Source organism: Malurus melanocephalus, unplaced genomic scaffold (genome assembly GCF_030028575.1).
Source record: "Malurus melanocephalus ecotype Western Australia unplaced genomic scaffold, MMel_1.1 scaffold_372, whole genome shotgun sequence".
In the NCBI taxonomy this organism is placed as follows: Eukaryota; Metazoa; Chordata; class Aves; order Passeriformes; family Maluridae; genus Malurus; species Malurus melanocephalus.
Window position 1 is genome coordinate 208,637 of NW_026623604.1, and position 18,404 is coordinate 227,040.

The window sequence follows — 18,404 nt, forward strand, 5'->3', positions numbered from 1 at the left end:
CGCGCCCCCTCCCTTCAGGCGTTCGGTGCGTAAAGTTGTTGTGTTTTAACCAAATAAATCTGTGGTTTCCCCTCTCCAGGACCAGACCCAACGTGGGTGCGGGACCTGCGCGTTTTCCACGCGTAAAAACATGGAAAACCAAACGGTTCGGCACCGATCCGGGTATCCCCGCTATGTGGCGAGCCGGAGGGTGTGGGAAGCGGGGGCCCTGCTCTGCCGTGGTTCTGGGAAGCAGCAATCTGGAGCCGCCAAGAARCCCGAAATCGAACTAAATGTAGAAAAATAACTTGGGGAAACTTGTTTTCTTTGGGAGCAACTCTGCTGCTCCGTTCGGGATGCCGCGTCTCCCAGTAAATATGCTTCTCAAAGATAAATAACGTGAAGAAAAGGCCAGACATGTTCCGAAAAGGCAAATTAAATGTATTTTCATCCTCCTGGGTGTAATTAGTTTTATACAGTATTTGCCATTCAAATCCTAATCACAGGAATGCCGCATTGTTACCAGCCAGTTCCAGCCCTACTGCCAGATCCAGTCTCCTTACAAAGGGCACAGTAAAAGCTATAAATATACATTCCTCCTTCATTAATCATATGGAGTGTACCCTGATATTTTTTTCCATCTCAGCTTGTTACCCACTAAATTATATTTTTACAACACGCACGGTGTCCTTGTTCATTTTATTATTGACTAATTGGATTGTCTCTTTCAGGACATAAATTATGTGGGGCCAGGGCTGGAGGTAACYGGTAGGGAACTGGACCCTGAGGTACCATGGTGTGTGAAACACAGGTACGTTCCCCGCAAAACGTTGCAAAATGTTTAAAAACTGATTTAAAATCATTTGTTCCACAAAACCCAGACTTTTACGCTGGTTGCAAGACTCCCCTTAAGGCAAGTTTCCCTTGATAACCTCGGTGTGTGTGGCCAGGGTGTCCYTCTTGTTGCAGGCAGCTCTATATTCCCGTGAAATTCTCCCTGATCCAGCGGGATTTGCAGATTTGTTTATGGAGAGGGTTTTCYGCGAGGCAGACGCTGGCAGGGTGCGCAGTGCCCCAAACGAAGGTGTGGATTTTGCTGTACAGGGACACAGGGATGCACACGGCGAATTAAATACCGGCGTGACTGCAAAGCACCAGCTCATACAGGTGTCTGAGGCATCTCTCCTTGTGAAATTTGCTTCATTATTTTATGTTTCTGTCAGGAAACGGGGGGTTTGGCCACTAAAAATATCCCGGGGCATTTTCACAATGGAATAATTACCTCCTCAGAAGGATGTTTGGGTTTCTCCAGCTTACCCTTGCCGAGTTACGCTGCTATCTGATATGCCACAAGGATTACCAGCAACCAGCTGCAATTTATCCTGAGAATGGAAGCGGTGATTAAAAGGCAGGACTGGTAGTGTAACTCCTATTAAAGCTGGTTAGCAATTCCCATCATAAAATTCTACCCTCAGTTGTGTTTAATAGGGCCAGACTAACCACTGTGTTGAAATTTAAGCATCTGAAGTTCATACCTTGGGTTAAATTATAAAAATTTCTCCTGTTCTTCCTTCTGTCAGGGATCTTTCCAGCCTGAAAATGAGAATGGTCGCTTTGTCACACGTCACTTTGTCAAACCCCACCATGAGCATCCTCTTGAAAGTCCCACTGGTGCTCAGCAGGGGCTTCCCGGTGCTTCCACTGCACAACAGCTTCATCCTCATCACAGCCCAGGGCTGTGGGATCAGAGTTGGACCTGCAGCTCCAGTTCYCGGCTGCTCTGGACCATGCCAAGTCTGCAGGTAGGAAGGGTGAGCAGGGAACCTGTCCTTCCAGTCCTCTTGAGAAACATAGGAAGGAGTAGGAAGCTCCTTGAAAAACAAGCAGTGGGGATGGGAACTGGGTCCAGGACAGGTAAGTTGGCAGGCACAGAGATTCTCCAGGGTGGTGGAAGGGAATGAGGAGCCAGAAGGAAAACCAGGTCTACCTGGATAGAGGGATAAAGCAAAGCTCATAAGGAAGAGTCTGGGAGCCAGGCTGCTGGGAGAAGACTTAAAGTCAGAGTGGAAATGGGAGAAGTTGCCAGGAGGAGGATGTGCAGCTTGGCAGGACCAGGACCTGTCCCTATGGTCTGACCAAGGGCTGAGGTAGAGCCTGGCGGGCAAAAGGGATTGAATGGAAGAGCTGGAGTGGGGCAAAAGGAGGAGGACCCCGAGGCTGCGTGTGGGATGCAGCAGGGCCTATGGGAAGAGGCAATTCACTACAGAAAGTGATGTAGGAATGGGAATGACAGAGACTGAGGAAAGGATGCAGAGCGGAAAGGAATGGGAATGGGAATGGGAATGGGAATGAAGACCACCTGAAAAACAGCAGTAGGTACCTGAAATATGCTGAAAACGTACCTCACCCACTTGGAGTGCTGGAGCTTGTGCCAACCATGGCATCCCTCATAGTGTTTCCAGGTTGATGATGGCCTGCATCAATGAGAGCCYGGGATTACATTGCTGGGATTTTCTCTACATGGGAAGGAAGAACATATTCAATAAACCAACTGTACCCAGGCTGCACAGTAACACATGCCCCAGGTATCAAACAGCGGGACAAAGGCGGACAGAGCAGAAGGATAAGCCAGGCTCAGACACTGAACCAAGGTCAGGGAACCCAGGCAAGTGCCTCAGGAACTTCCACCTCACTTGCTGTAAAAATCAGATGTAGGTGTTTTGTGCACCTTGTGAGGAACTGCRAGGTGAGCAAGCACAGCACTGTGGATGGGGCAGGTGACTGCTGCTCCCAGAAAGCCTCAGGCATCTGTGGGATGCAAAGTACAATCCCTAAAGAGAGCCTACCCAGCGCTGCACAAACCGTGCAGTCAGCACTGCCCAGGTGCTTAGGCTGACATTTTGAAGCRTGACGTGCAGAAGTGAAGAGTTCTTGCAGATAAATCTGTTATAACTGAGAATTTATACAACTTCTGACTCAATTAGATGCTTGGCCATGTTCTATTTTCTGACAAAATCAGGCCGTTGAGTATTTCTAATTGGATCTCTGAAATGAAAAGATATTTTTTATTATTCCGTCTGTACACCCGAGTTCCTCGTCTGTAAAATAAGGGCAACACCGGTTCTCACTCCAGTGTTGAGAAAATAAATTAGAGTTTGTGAAGCATTTGGATACCATAGTGATGAGTCCCATGGAAAAGCTCAGGAGGAAATGAATAAATCTATCTTCAGAACAATATTTGAATAGTCTGCTGTAAATAAAGCACGGGCCACACAGTGAACAGCGAGGAGAAAATAAAATTATTACGTAGCGAACACAGTCTATTCTGTACAAGGAGTGAGCCCGGGAGCCTGTCAAAGGAACAGCGTGTGATCTAATTACAATTAAATACTATATCATAATGCAAACGCACAGAAGGGACAAATTATAGTCACATAGGCCACCTTAATGTTGGTATTTCTAAACTTTTAGACTCTTGAATTTAAAAAAGGCACCACTGTTAGATGCAAAGGTGTAATACACATGTGTAAATTATTTCCTCGCCCTTTAATAGTGGGAGACAATATATTTACCTCCTCTACCTCAGCCAGTTAAGTGGAAAAAGTGTTTTCCTCTTCTTGGAGATATCTCAGCCTTACAGCCAAGATTTAATGCTGTCATTCACACGCTGATGTACAGATTTAAATCCAAAATTTACCTTCTTTGGGAGTCTGTGCATGATCATCAGAGACAGACTATTCTCCAGAGAGGGATCCAGAGGAGGACCTTCATTTCAGTGATTAACATTTTGTGTTTTGCTTGGAGTGCTTCCCACTCCAAACCAGCCCCCTTGTTTTGGTGCAGAGGCAAGGTTATGGAACAACAACTCCCCTGATCTTTCTGACTCCTCAGTCCCGAGGCTACACTGAGCTTTCCTGACTCCTGCTGAGACTTGGAGCCGCTTCAGAGCGGCTGTAAATTGCACTGGGTTATCTGTCGCCCACAAGAAGGGCGATGGAATTAGGATTCCACTGTTCAGTGCCACTGTGGTCGTGCCTATTTTTCTCATCGTGATTTCTCTATTGCTTAGCAGGATGTGAGGTGACACTGAATCGTTACACCAATTTATTGTTATCCGGAGAATTTTCCGTTCCCGGGCATCCTCTGGCAGCTGGTTAAGGCAGTTTGGGATAAGAAGGGGCTGCAGCACAAATAAAGATGTGGCTCATTAAGTTCAAGACTTAGAGCTATGAGATACCTTCAGTTTAACCTGCTGTGCTGCCTCCTTTATGTGAGGCATGGGCTCCATCCACGAACAACTTCTGACAACATGACCTGTCCCGTTACTCCCTGTCACCATCCTGATTCCAGCACCAGTGCCCAGCAAGGTGTGCTGTCTTTCATCCTTCAGTAGGGGCTAGATTTTTTTTTCATTTCTTTTTCACATTTATTGGTCACAGATGTGGTTTTGCAAACTGCTCTGAGGTTAAAAGTCACCCTCTGGACTTTGCCAAGCAAATTCTAGGTTAGCAGGTCATGTGCCAGAAACCCTCCAACCCCAGCAYGTACTTCTGTCATTCCTGGTGTCAACAGCAATTCCAGCTCCTCACTGGAGTCAGGGAGGGTCATAAATAGAGKCAAACCTTCCAATCACTGAGGTGAGTTCCCTGAGACATCTAAGAGGAAGGTGGAGCTCCCAAAGTCCGAGGTTAACAGAGTCTGAAATGCGAGCAAGACTGTCSGTGTAAAATGCTTTTAAAGACTTCACTCGATGAGCAAGGGAGCTGCTGAGGTCTAATCCGATGTTTGTTTATTTAGGGATTTCAGAGGTAGATGGAGGGAACCTAGAATCCAAAATGCAGGGTTTACTGGAATCCAATCCACAAAAGAAAAGGGTAATCTATTTGTTATCAGGATGTGCATAATGATGTGGGATRTGGCTCTCTGGGCACCCAGAAGGAGAGAAATGCGGGTAACCCCCAAGGGGAAAGCTTGATGTTATCACAGTCAAGGGGATTTTTGCCATCCATGTCAGCAGAGTGTGATTTCATCTCTGGAAGCCTGTCATGGGATGACACCACGCCACAGGTGCTCACAGCATTATCAGTGACTGTATTTTCCTGTTTTGATGGTTGTCAGTGGTCATTGTTCTCAAGTGAGATCATTCCTGAGGACACACTGACCACTGAGTCTCCATTCTTCTTCCCCACTGTCCGTGCCCTCCCTTTTCCAGTGTCCCACTTCTCCCTGAGCTACYGCAACTCATCTTTGGACTCAAAGACTCTCTGCACACCCAGTAAGAGAGGAGACAGATGGTCCATGCCCTCTCGTGCGAACAGAATCAGTCTCCTCTGCTGCTTAAAAACCACATAAGCCAGGCGAGGATTCCAGGTGGTGTTTATCCCAAAGCATTTCCAACAATCCCACAAGAATGTTAATTACTGACACCAACAATCTTGTTTTCATTCATGTAATGGAGTGCCTAAAGGTCTTACCTGAGGTTGGGTCCTGTTGTGGCAGACACCGTAGGATCGCACAGGAAAAGCGTGGAGGGGATTTAGTCCAGGTTATCCTGGCAGGAGGTCAGAAGGAAAGCAGAACCATGGAGAGGTGTTGGAGGTAGAGCAGCAGGGCCACCTTTCATATCTCCTGAGTCCCAGTGCTTCAGTGCTCAGGAAACAGCATCTCATTTCTCCTGGGGAAGGGAGACTGCTGTGGTCTGAGAGAATTCAAAGGGAGACGAAAACCGTGGAGAGGAGAAAGGATAAGAGCAAAAGGCAAAGAGTTGATGCTTAGCACATGGAAACAGTCATTTGCCTCTGGGCTTGGGAAATCAGAGAAACAACCTTAGACCAACAGCAGAGGATGCCTGGAAAACGCACAGCCCATCACTCCTGGGGATCCCATCCCAGCACACCTTACACACCTCACCTCTGCCCACGGCAGAAACCAACAACAGCACAGCCCGGCCCTTTCTGTGCCCTGAAAGAGTCAGCTGAGGTTGGGTCCTATGGCTGGAGTCAGATATGGTGGGGGACTCCTGGAAACAGAAAGAAAAGGCCACATTACCTGTGAGAGATACAAATAGATCGGCCAGAGTTAGATGAGCAAGTCCACCCATAGAACTTGAGACCAAATAGACTCAACTGTTGTGTCAACACCTGTAACTCCTACAAGTGTCCTTCCTTTTGGTCTGTATTTCAGCCTGTGATTTTAAGTGTTTAAAACTGAGTATACAGAAACAATGATTCCATGAGTCATTGCTTGGGCATAGTGGCTGAAGCATCCCTCTGCTTTAAAGGGCAGGAGCTGGAGGCACAGAGTGCTCTGAGAGCCTTGTGACAGAAGAGTAAATATGAACAAAATTGCCTCAGTCCACTCATTCAACAGTTCAAAACATCATTGCTGTGATGTAGTGAAGACAATGAGCCACAGAAAGAGTAAGGACATTGGACAATAGGTTGGGACAGAGTCCTGTGTGCTGTAATGATCTTGTTCATGCACTCTCAGACAGCCCTTTAAAGTTGGAGTTTTGGCTCTGCTTCCTCCAACTGGAATGCTCAGACCAACCCATCATCCCTTCAGATTCTGTGAAGGAATTTCTGTAAACATAATGGAGTTTTCATGGAGGAAAGATTGGGCTTCCTCATTTTTACCACGTCATCTGACAAAGGGACAATCTTGAACAGCTGTAAAATTAAATTTTTCAAGTAAAGTAACAAGATCTGGTATCCAAAGGGCTTGCACTCCCCAAGCTCGTGCCGCTGAAGGATGCCTGGAGTCCTGGGGGATTTCTTTGGCCACAGAGTCTGWACACTGTGATTGTGGTGCATCCCAAAGTACCTTCCTGCCAGGAAAGGTGGTGCTGCAGTACCTGAGAGCACTGCAAAAGTCTGGACAAGACCTTGGTGATGCAGCTGTCAGAGGAGAGCACAGAGATCTCTTCCCAGAGAGCAATAACAGAGATACAGCTCTGATTTGCCAAGGACAGAAACAAGCTTCTGTTCCCAGCAGTTCATGGTTTAAAAGCAGAGCTATGCCTTGACTCATTATGCATAAATTTTATTTTTAAATARTTTCTAGCCTCTTGCAATTTTTAAGCATCTCCAAAACCAGGGTGAATTAGCCAACATTCCTTCCTAGTGTTCRCAGTCCAACCTCTTACCCCCACCAGCACAGTCTGATTCTCTCAGCTGCAGGACTGAGCAATATGGGGACACAAAGACAGTTTAAAGAGCAAAGAGCACACTTTGTGCCAAGGAATGGTGCTGCACTGAGAGCTCTGGCAGGGGAAATGTGGGCAGCCTTCAGACAGGTGAAGAGGCTGACTCCTCAAGCTCCAGTCTGACACTTCTCAGTCAGAAGAAAAAATCAGAAAAATCAGAAAAAAWTCTTTTTTTTTTTTTTTTTAACATCCCTTCAGGGCAGCAGTTCTGCAAAAACACCACCATTCTCCCACCTTTCTGTGCTTACCCCAGGGGACTGGTAATCAAAGCCAGGAGAGCAAACCAGGGGTTCCAGTGGGATGTGAAATGTGGGTGATGGAGACGTGAGCCCTTGGATCTCCCTGCCAGGTCTGGGCATCAGCATGCCAGGATTGCTGGCTCTGCTGCCACACAGGGGTTTTACCACTGGTGCTGTTCCCTCAGCCCCCGAATGGCAGCTTTAAAATCAAATTACATGAGTGCTCCAGGCTGCAGCCCCTGGCTGAGCCCTGCAGTCAGACTGATTGAAACAACAAATACGCCTGGAGAGCAGTTCCCTAAGAAATGTCATCCTTCCAGCACTGCGCGTCTCCTCCTAACGGAACCTGACGGGACTTATCGACTGCTCGCTATTCCTGCGAGTGCATCGGAAGTTATTGATTCTGAGAAATATGAAATGTGTCGGAGAGGTCACAATGTGACTCTGTGTCCAGGTGAGACACAAAGGCCTTCAGAGATACTGAACAGAGCAGAGGGAGCGGCAGGAAGCCGCTCCAAGCTGGGAGCTCACTCCAACAGGGATCCGTAGGGTTTGAACGCCACTGCCCCAAGAAGAGAGAGGTGAAGGTGCTGATCCTTGTGTCCAGGAAACACCACACTGTAAGTTTTACCCAGGCTGTTGCTCCACCTGCTTCCTTCTCCATTAACACACACATTTTTTGAGGGATGCTCTTAGAAGGACCAAAAGTTGAAATGCATTTCTTTCTCCTCCCACAGTGGAAGGTATGTGCAGGGTAATCTGGGAGGAAAATGCTCTTATGCTATACAGGCAATGGACATTTTGTGCATAAGCAAGGTGGCCTCACATTCCCAAAGGAACTCAGGAAAAAGCATCACTACTGAAAACTGGAGAAAATTTAGATGCTTGGAACAAACTTACATTGCTAAAAGTGGGGAATTGGTAGAGAAAGATGTTCAGGCAATCAGAAGTTGTTATCAGAAGTGCCCTTCATTTCTGAAAGCACAGACATGTAGGTATTCAACAAAAATCAATTCCTCAAAAAGACTCTTCTTCCACTCCCAAAAACCTTTGGTGAGGCCTGAGAAGAAATTGAGGTTTATGTCTGTATCATGTGGACATTTARATTCCACAAAGCAAAGCAATGGCAGGTAACAAATAACAGAGATTTGACAGAGGGAGAAAAGCTTTCTCACAAATCTCCTGTTTTCCCAGTCCCAAAGGGCTGCAATCTGCCACTGACCCCTCTTTCAGGCTGTGCTCGCTCCACGATCTGTTGGGTTTGTGTTTTCAGGTGGGAGTCCAGCATTTTCTGCTGACCCCCAGCGATCAGTGACACTCAGCTKCTCCTTCTGGGCTGTCATCACAATGTCTACCATTCCTCGGGCTGCCAGGACATTTTGGGAAGCACTGCCTGTGGAGGAGGCAGCACAGGGGAGCACAAGGAAGAGTATGACTGACATTTTCTTGATGTTTACTGCCACTACTGCTGTTAACATGTGTTCCTGCTAAAGAGCAGAGCTCAGGGATTATGCTTAGCTTAAAAAGAAAGCTCTAAAATCATACCACTGAAAGACGTCAGGAAGAAAAACCTCAAAACCACTCCTGTTCTCTTATTCCCTTGGTTTTTTTCTTTATAAATTCTGCATCCAGTTTCAGGCAAATTGAGCAGCTCTGGGGTGTGGTRCCTCCAGAAGGCTCCCGAAGAAGGACCCGCAGTGCACGGGCTGCTGCTGTGGGAAGGGAGCAGTGGGAACTCGGACACAAGGGCAGGCACCTCCCTGTGAGCACTTTCCACACCAGAAAGAGCAAGGACTTGGACTTGCTCCTGGCTACAGGTGGCTCTGACACATGACAGGTATCACTAATTCTCAGCTGAGACAAGGGAATGATGCCTGTCCTGTTACAAGGGACAAAGGTATCCTGTACTTCACCTAAAATTGACACCTGAARAAGGGCAGGTTTGGATGGGATATTGGGAAAAAATTCTTGGCTGTTTTTTGCTGAGGCCCTGGCACAGGGTGCCCAGAGCAGCTGTGGCTGCTCCTGGATCCCTGGCAGTGTCCAAGATCAGGCTGGACAGGGCTTGGAATACCCTGGGACCATGGAGAGTGTCCCTGCCATGGCAGGGAGTGGAACAAGGTGGTCTTTGAGGTCCCTTCCYGCCCAAACCCTTCTGGGATTCTGTGATCAAGGATATGGGAATACCAACACAACCTGGCAGTGTGGACGAAATCCCTGTTCAGAATTCCTGGAGTGAGGTGACACTGCAGCAGGAGGGTTCAAACCACAAAGATAAGTGGATATTAATTAATTAAAGTTGTCCACCAACTTGGGAACTTTTAGGAACTTAATTAACTCCAAACAGAAGTTACAAGCAGAGTGTGGGATTTGAGCAGTGACACTGCACTAAGTCAGCTCCCACAGCGAGTGGGGATTTTCCATCTGACCAAAGGGATCCCTTGCTCAATGTATGAGGAAACACAGACCCCAAAGGTGATGGTGTGAAAAAGTAGCAGCATTTCCAGTTGTATTGGAAAGTCTTGTTCACATCAGAACACCTTCCCCAGGTACCTGAACAAGAGAACAGGATTTAAAAAAATGGGAAAAGCTGCACAGGGTGCTCAGTAAACCTGAATGGAGGGCACCCACCTTAAAGCTCATGTCCTATATGGAATTTTTATGTGGAGTCCCGCTGACACCAGAGGAAGGGGTGAAAAGGCTCCCAGCTCTGCAAGAGAGAAGAGGAAATGACAGAATTGACAGCAGTGGACACTGCTGGGTCACCAGAGAGAGGGGAARAACACAACCCTTTGTGATTACAGTCAAACACAAATAAATAGGTTGGGAAAGAACATTTTCTATTTCCTGCAAGCAGTAAAGTTTGGGGGGAAATGGCCTATGACAAATATTTCTCTCTGCTGGAGGCAGCAGCAGGGCTCTGACAGGCACGCTGGAAAACAGACCATACGTTTGTGCATATTCAACAGCCCCACTGGGACACATCATTCCTCAGGCTGCCATTGGGGTTGTGTTTGGCACTTGAACTGTTTCGGGGGCTTTGATAGCCCAGGGTCTGTGCAGAGGATGTTTTGTTCTGAGGGAAAAGAGCACAAGCACATGACCAGAAGCTCTGATCAGCTATTGAAAGACCCAGACCAGCAGAGCTCAACAACACAACTCCTTTGTGATGGAAATGCCATACCTAGGCCTGGAATTAGGACAGTGATGTGCACAAGCAGATTTCAAGATGATTGAAGCCATCCCCGTTATTCCTGCCCCAGCAGAAAAGGATGCAAAGTTAAGACACCTCTGAGTAGTGAAATGTCGACACAATTTAGCTGCCCAGGCAATCAATGACGGATCTTTATGAGTGTTCAGGAGCCCTAACACACAGATCTTCCCAGGGAAACTGAAAGGARCTAATTAATAGCCCAGATAAACAGAATGAAATGCAAAGCTGGACATAGATCTTTACAGCCCGGTGCTGACTGTGCTGAATTCTCTCCTTGCACTCCCAGCTGACCCCAGTGAAGCATCAAGATTAATGCTTGTACAAAAAGCTTTTGCTTCTCACTTTTTGTAAAGCCCTTGCAGGCTGTCWGCTCCAGTGCTTTGCCTGGCTGCAATTAGTTTAGTCTTGGCTTATGGACTTAGCTGGGTGCAGCTTTGCCCTCCCCTGTCCCACTCCCAGCACCCTGAAGTGACACCTCTCTGTCCTTATGCTCTGGCTGCTAGCTAGTGAATTCCCTAATACCTGAGACCGTTTAACTCCGAATTGCTCAGCTCCATTCTTGTCACCTGCAGTTTGCAGTGCAGCTGGGGACCCTCTGGTGCCCTGAATTCCAGCGAGGTGATGGTGTCACTCAGAGTTAACACACAAACCCTGGGCAGGAGATGTTGGAAAGGCAAGGAAATCCTCCTTGTTCCCAAGAGGTGCAGTGTAAGGGTCCTCAAAGGAGCTTTAGGAGGGGTTCCAAGGCTGGCCTAGAACATGGGATGCTTCCCGGGCAATGTACTTGGGTCACTGGGCCTTGGCCAGGACAGACAAAGAGACATGAACCTGCTTTGGGGACTGGGCGGGTCCAACTGTGGGACCTATGGCCAGCTCAGCAGAAGCAGTTCTGCCYTCCTCCACCAGACCAAGGCCATTCTGATCCAAGTATTTTAGGGAGGAATGGCAGTCAGTTTTGTCAGCAGGAAATGTCTGTCTGGGAAGACGTCCCCAAAGGTGCCTTTGACAAGGCAGAGAAAGAAGTTAAACACTGAAGATTGAGAGTGCCTTGCACAGGCAGCTCCTGCAGCAGGGAAAGCCAAGAGCAGGTTTTCCAGGWTCATGACTTTGGACTAAGGTGCCTAAATTTTGTGTAAATTGCACTTCAGACTCTGACTGGATGCAACCTTAGGTGTCCCTTGGTTTTCCAATGGAGAGCAGCAATGCTTCCCGGAGTCACTGTTAAACCATCCCTCTTCAAAAGCCAAGGATGGAAGGTATGGCACAAAAAARATCTATTTTGTAACTAAAATAAGGTGAAAGAGGATATCAAATAGCAGGGTCAGCATGAGGGCACTGAGAAGTTTCACAGAATCCCAAAATGGTTTGGCTTGGAGGGAGCATTAAAGCCTCTCCAATGTCACCCCTGCCATAGCAGAGATACCTTCCACTGTCCCARGGTGCTCCAAGCCCTGTCCAGCCTGGCCTTGGACACTGCCAGGGATCCAGGGACAGCCACAGCTGCTCTGGGCACCCTGTGCCAGGGCCTGTCCACCTCACAGGGAATCTCTTCCCAATGTCCCATCTAATCCCAGGATCCAGAGAGATGTAAGATTCTTGAGAAGGTAAATCTCAGGCTCAAGGGCTGCAGCTGAGCTTGGCCTCAAGTGAGCAAGCAGCTCTTCTGGCTCCAGGAGAAGCTAAAGACCATTAAAGCCTTCCAGAGGACATGAGATCCAGCCAACATTCCCCTTTCTCCCAGCTCCCACTTCCTCCCACAGCCCCTTGGCTGAGCAGGAGGAGCAGGTTCTGCTTGGCCTGATTTGGAAGTGAGAGACAAACCCCACTGGCTGGGATCTGGAGTTACCCAGCTGCACCTCGGTCTTTCCTGTCCCATCATTCCAGTGACCCAGAAGTCCCGGAAAATAAATAATATTTGGAATTATTGGGTTATTCATCTACACAAATGTCTTTCTAGTGCTGTGCATAAGGATATTACCAGAGAAACCAGGAATGTTCTTAGGATTGGTGACCAGTGGGCAGAACATTTTGTGCAGGCCCAMACAAAACTGTTGGGTTGTCCCAAGCCAATGTCCCAGAAGGAYTTCAGAGTCAGCACTTTCACTGCTGAAATTTCCCACAACCAAGATAAATACATGAAATATTAGTGGGAATATTGAGAAATAACTAAAACCAGTGCAGAAACCACGGTGGAATGYTCTCGCAGCGACATGCACAGGCACAGCCTGTCCAATGGACTCGTGGTCATCCACAATCCTGGCTCACAACCTAAACCCAATCCTTGAAACCTTCCTCCAGCCTGAATTCCTCTGCTCAAAAGGAGTCTTGTGGCCTGTTTTAAAGCTCTAATGGCTTCATTCGGTTTGAGCTCAGCTTCTCTCCTGGACTAACAGGTGTTTGGGAAGCTGCAAAGATCCCACCATCATTGCAAGATAGAAAACTTTTCCCTCAGGACATGCCCCTGTGCTCTGTGCCCACAAACCCCAAGGTCCATCCCACAGCCTTGAGTCTGAGAGATGAGCAGGGGTGGAAAGAGCCAGCTGGAAMCTCTGGAAACCTGGGAATGCTCGTGGGATTGAGGAAGGGGGAAAGCATTGGCCCCTTCTCTAAAACCTGCACACCAAGATCCCCAATCACTTACTCCAACACTCAGGAACGCAGTGGAATCAGAGGCTTGGGATTTAACTGCTGCTGGAAAAGGAGGAAACTGCTATTTGCATGTACAAAGATTGGGAGTTTTCCTCCACTTCAGTGGAATTTTAATCCAACAGGCCTTTGCTGTGTGTCAGGTGAGCACAGATCCAGTGGACTGACGTGGGAAAGCAGCCTGGGCTGGAGATGTGATCACATGGCTTCATTTAGATCCTTCCTGATGGGAGAATGGAGAACCAACGGTGTTCCCACCAAACCTACTCATCCAATTAGCAGAGCACTTTGAAAAGGTGATATGGATCAGTGGCACAGCCTGCGCTTTTCCCAGGGTGGAACAGGAGCRTGCAGACACTGCACTTTTGGGGAGCATGGAGAACCAGACACAGGAGCTTTGTGGCTTTTCTTGGTTGGTTCTCACTTGCTCTGACACTTCAGCTGCTCGCCATTAGCACCCCGTGGTGCAGTTGTGTTTGACATCCCTGGAAGAGCCCCTGATTTATATGGCCTCGTTCAATCCTTCCTCCTCTGTGCGGCCTTGGGAGCAGCAGAACAGACATCCTGAAATGGAGCTCCTTTGAATCAGTCACTGCCAAAGGAGCAGACACCTTCAAAGGGCATTATCTTTGCAAATCAAACTTCACCCTTCCCAAGTGATCTCGTTTTTAAAATGAAATGGAGCTTTTGGGGTTTGGCAGAAGCAGGCAAATATTCCAGTGGACAGACTTACAAAGAGCAGGTGAAAGCATGACTGAGATTCACAGAGCCCCAGAATAAATGAGAGAAARGATCCAGAGAGAAATCCTATGGGCTACATTCATCACTCACTCATTCAGCTACGAGGATTTGATCCCTGTCCAGTGAAGGGAATTCAAGCTCCCCATTTCTTGGTGTAACTCTGATACTTTTCCACATGGCACTGCAGCAGACGAGCCATTCTCCTTTCCACACCCATTCCCCGCAGAAAATCTGCAAACCATCACCACTGCTGTTCCCTAATTTAGGATCCATGTCCTGACATTCTTTGTCCCCAAGGCATGGCCACCGCTGAATGCCCTGCTTGCTTTAGGAATGTGGTTTCCCTTCAGCCCGCTGGGAACACCACGATTATGTGCTGCATGTGCCATAGAGGCAGGGCTGGCTGGGGAGGGAGAAGGGAAGCTTCAGCTCACAAATGATAGTACCTATTTTTGGCTCCCAGAGCCAGGCTGTGCTGCTCCCACTCTGTTGTGATGCTCCAACACGTTTCACTGGAGATGTCACCAATCCCAGGCAGTCACGACAGTCTGGGGTGCTGGGATTCAGTCTCGTGGGGGAGGGAAGATGAGCAGCAATTTTTCTGAAGTCTGTGGCAGGAACAAATGGATTTGCAGTGACTGTTTATTGAACRTTGATATTTAGATGAGGCTGTTTTTCAGCCTGAACACACCATTAGAACACAGGAGATCTACACCTGGTTCTCCCTTCCACCTGGCTGCAGTGGGACATCCCCTCTTCCTAAACATCAGCGCTTGTGCAGCCATGGTGAGGTTTTTGGGTCTGGTTGAACATCTTCTCCACACTGCCTGGGACATATAAAATAAAAAACACAGTCTCCTGGAGTGAATCCATGTACTGAGTGTGTTTTACATGACCACAGTTCTTACTGGGGGTGGACGGGGCTTTCACAGCGCTCTGAGTGCTGCAGTCCCCATTTCCATAAAGTGACAACTTACTGACATCCCACAACCCTAAGGCGGCACAGGCCAAAGTCTGTGCTCACATCACCTGCTGCAGGTACCCCCAGGAGATTGTGAGAGCCTCCTCTCTCCGTGGCTGTGCTGCAGGGTATCCCTGGGACAGAGACGGCCCAAAAACTCTCCAGGAACCCAGGACTCAAGCTCAGTCCATGCTGAAAGAGCTCCCCATGCTCAGACCACCCTTTAACTTCTGCAGCCTGCTCCTGCCTGGCACCATCCCCTCACTCCTGCAGCACTGCCTGGAGAGAGGAGACAAAGCTGTGGCTGTCCCTGGATCCCTGGCAGTGTCCAAGGCCAGGCTGGACAGGGCTTGGAGCACCCTGGGACAGTGGAAGGTGGCGCTGACCATGGTAGGGAATAAGATGAGCTATAAGGTCCCTCCCAACCCAACCCATTCTGGGATTCCAAATCCAACAGGATCCAAGGAAAGACAAGACAGAGGGTGAGAACTTGGATATCTCTTATGCCAGACCAGCAGGGGAACCAAAATCCAACCCTGTGGGCCTGCTGCTCTCCCATCTCAGGATCAGCTTTCCTGCCTTCAGCTGCTTTGCTTCATTCCATTCTCCTGCAGCTCCCTGTGCTATGGAGTGATAGAAACACRTAACAGCTTCTCCAAACACAGTTATCTTTAGAAGTGGAACGGGGAAAGAAAATGACACTGTGTAGACACTGTAAAAAGACATCCTTTGCTACATTTAAAAAAAAAAAAAAAAAAGTTATCTTTAGAAGTGGAACGGGGAAAGAAAATGACACTGTGTAGACACTGTAAAAAGACATCCTTTGCTAAAAATAAAAAAAAAAAAAAAAAAAAAAAAAAAAAAAAAAAGAAAAAAAAAAGTTACATTCTTGATCAAGGAGCGAACTGGTCTGAATAGTCACAATCACATTTTGTAGCCATGTAACTATTTTTATCTTTTTCTCACCCAACGTCTGAAGAAGATGAATGTCTGAATCCTTTACGCAGGAATTGCTTCAACCAGCACTAGGAGAAAATATGCAGCTGAGTATTGATCTGAAAAGATGCAGTGAGTTCAGCCCTGAGTTAATGGTCCCGGATTTTGGACAGGGGCTGGCAGAGCTCAGCCCCTCTCAGGACCAGCCCCATCCTGGTTCCTGCCAGACTTYTGGCCCGAGGCTGCTGCAGCTCCATTCTTTTCAACAAAGGTTGGCTGAAGGAGCACAGCACCATTTTATTTAATCATCATTGGAGTTCTGGAAAAAATCCTGGAAGCAGAGTGTATTTTCATGATCAGTGAGTACAGAGTGGTATAAAATGTCTGTACTGCTTCTTTTCACTCCAGCCTGTGCCTTTGAAGTCATGGTAACAGCTTTTGGATCCCAATCCTCTGATGAGACTCCTTGATTTATTAGGTAAAACATCTGGAAAAAATGAGGACTTGTGGCAGTGTAAATCCTCCAGAAGGAGCAGAGAGATGTTTCATCTGAATAGCCTTCCTGAGTCCTGGCCATTGGGTTAGGCTTAGGCTTAGGCTTAGCCTTAGGGTTAGGGCTAGGGTTAGGGTTAGGGTTAGGGCTAGGGCTAGGGCTAGGGTTAGGGTTAGGGCTAGGGCTAGGGCTAGGGTTAGGGTTAGGGTTAGGGTTAGGGTTGGTTAGGCTGGCGGGTGCTTTGTCGCTGAAAGGCTCCTGCTGGGTTTGTTCCCATTTTAATCTGCCAGTGGGCAGAGACCAGTTGTGAGAAGGGGAATGTTCACAGCAGGGGAATATCCATCACATGGGAATGTCCATAACTGGAATGTCCTTAACAGAGGAAAGTCGGTATCAGTGTCCATAATAGGGAAATGTCCATAACATGGGAATGTTCACAGCAGGAGAATGTTCATAATGTGAATGTCCATAACAGTAGAATGTCCATAGTAGGGGAATGTCCATAGAATCAGAATGTCCATAACGGGAATGTTCTTAACAGAGGAATGTCCATAGCAATGTCCATCACATGGAAATGTTCATCACAGGCAAATGTCCATCACAGGGGAATGTCCATCGCAGGCAGTGTCCATAACGGGGATGTCCATAGCAGGGGAATGTTCATGGCAGGGGAATATCCATAGCAATGTCCTTTACAGGGGAATGTCCTTAGCAATATCCATAGCAGGGAAATGTCCATAACAGGAATGTTTATAGCAATGTGCATAGCAGGGAAATGTCCATAACGGGAATGTCCATAGCAGGGGAATGTCCATCATAGGCAGCAGCTTGGGGAGCTAGACCCATGGCAGACCCAGGGAATGGTTTGCAGACGCTCGGTGTTGGCAACAGTGCTGCCCTTGTATTCCCAGTTGGAAATCCCGGTGCTCTGGGGCACTCTGGGCTGTAAATAGCTGCCCATACCTGCCTGTCACCCTCACAGGAACGGGCACCAGCCAAATCCACCGCCTGGCTTCCCTCTAGAMGGGTCTCAGGGTGACTTTTCCATCCCACAGTCACAACAGGAATRTTGGAGAAGAAAATGGTTTGGAAGGAACGAAACCCGTGCAAGTAACAAACAAGGCAACAGGCATTTTGTGAGGCAGATTCCTTCTTTTATTTGGAATCAGCCCTGAGGTAAGAGAAAAAAAAGAGAGGAGAGAGGGAACAGCAGGAGCAGCTTGCTGTGCTTTGGAGTTGTGCTGGCGGCTCCTCCTTGAAGCGTGTGGTGGGCAAACACGTGTGAGAGCACGTGCGTGTGCGAGYGGGCAGGGCGCTCCTTACACGGGGCAAAGGTACACATCACCCAGCTGCTTGACTCGGAATTATTTACTCTCTGCTTCCTCCACACAACAACCCAGGAGCCAAATTTCAGCACCGATGCGCTGGGGAAAATCCCCTGAGAACCATCCTTTGCCAGTTATTTTCCCATCTAAACCCCCCTTCCAGTGATTTGAATAACACGGTTCAAACACCAGCCACGGTGCCAGTTGTGCTTTTTGGAGGGGGTGTAGGACCAGCGGGAGAAGGGGGAGTTTGGGGAGTATTTTTTTAATCAGATAAATTATTGCTGGGAAGCCAGCCACTTCTCTCCATTCAATTTATACTCTATGGGGAATCCATCTAATACCCCTGCTCTGAGTGTGAGGCAGGACCAGCGAGATGCTGTATCAAACCAKGGAGGGAGGGAGGAAAAAGATGGGCTGGAGTGCAGGGAACGAGCAAACAGCAGGAGGAAGGGGCTCTGGAAAAGCCTGCGGAGAAGAGGGAAAGCCGAGGGATGTGTTTGCAGCTCCTTAGACCAAGGAGCGGGGGAGGAAATGGATTTCTCTGCTGGCAAATTGGGGCAGGCTGGAGTGTGGGTGGAGTGGAATGGGATGGGATGGGATGGGATGGGATGGGATGGGATGGGATGGGATGGGATGGGATGGGATGGGATGGGATGGGATGGG

The 18,404-nt window shown here is 48.1% G+C and overlaps 1 long non-coding RNA gene across 1 annotated transcript; it reads left to right on the forward strand.

Annotated features, from left to right (window-relative positions):
- The first annotated feature begins 715 nt into the window (after positions 1-715).
- LOC130580942 (uncharacterized) lies at positions 716-3,392 on the forward strand. The gene is made up of 3 exons (XR_008966168.1): positions 716-790; positions 1,560-1,781; positions 2,433-3,392. It is a non-coding gene; the product is annotated as an uncharacterized LOC130580942 (long non-coding RNA).
- The last annotated feature ends 15,012 nt before the right edge of the window (positions 3,393-18,404 follow it).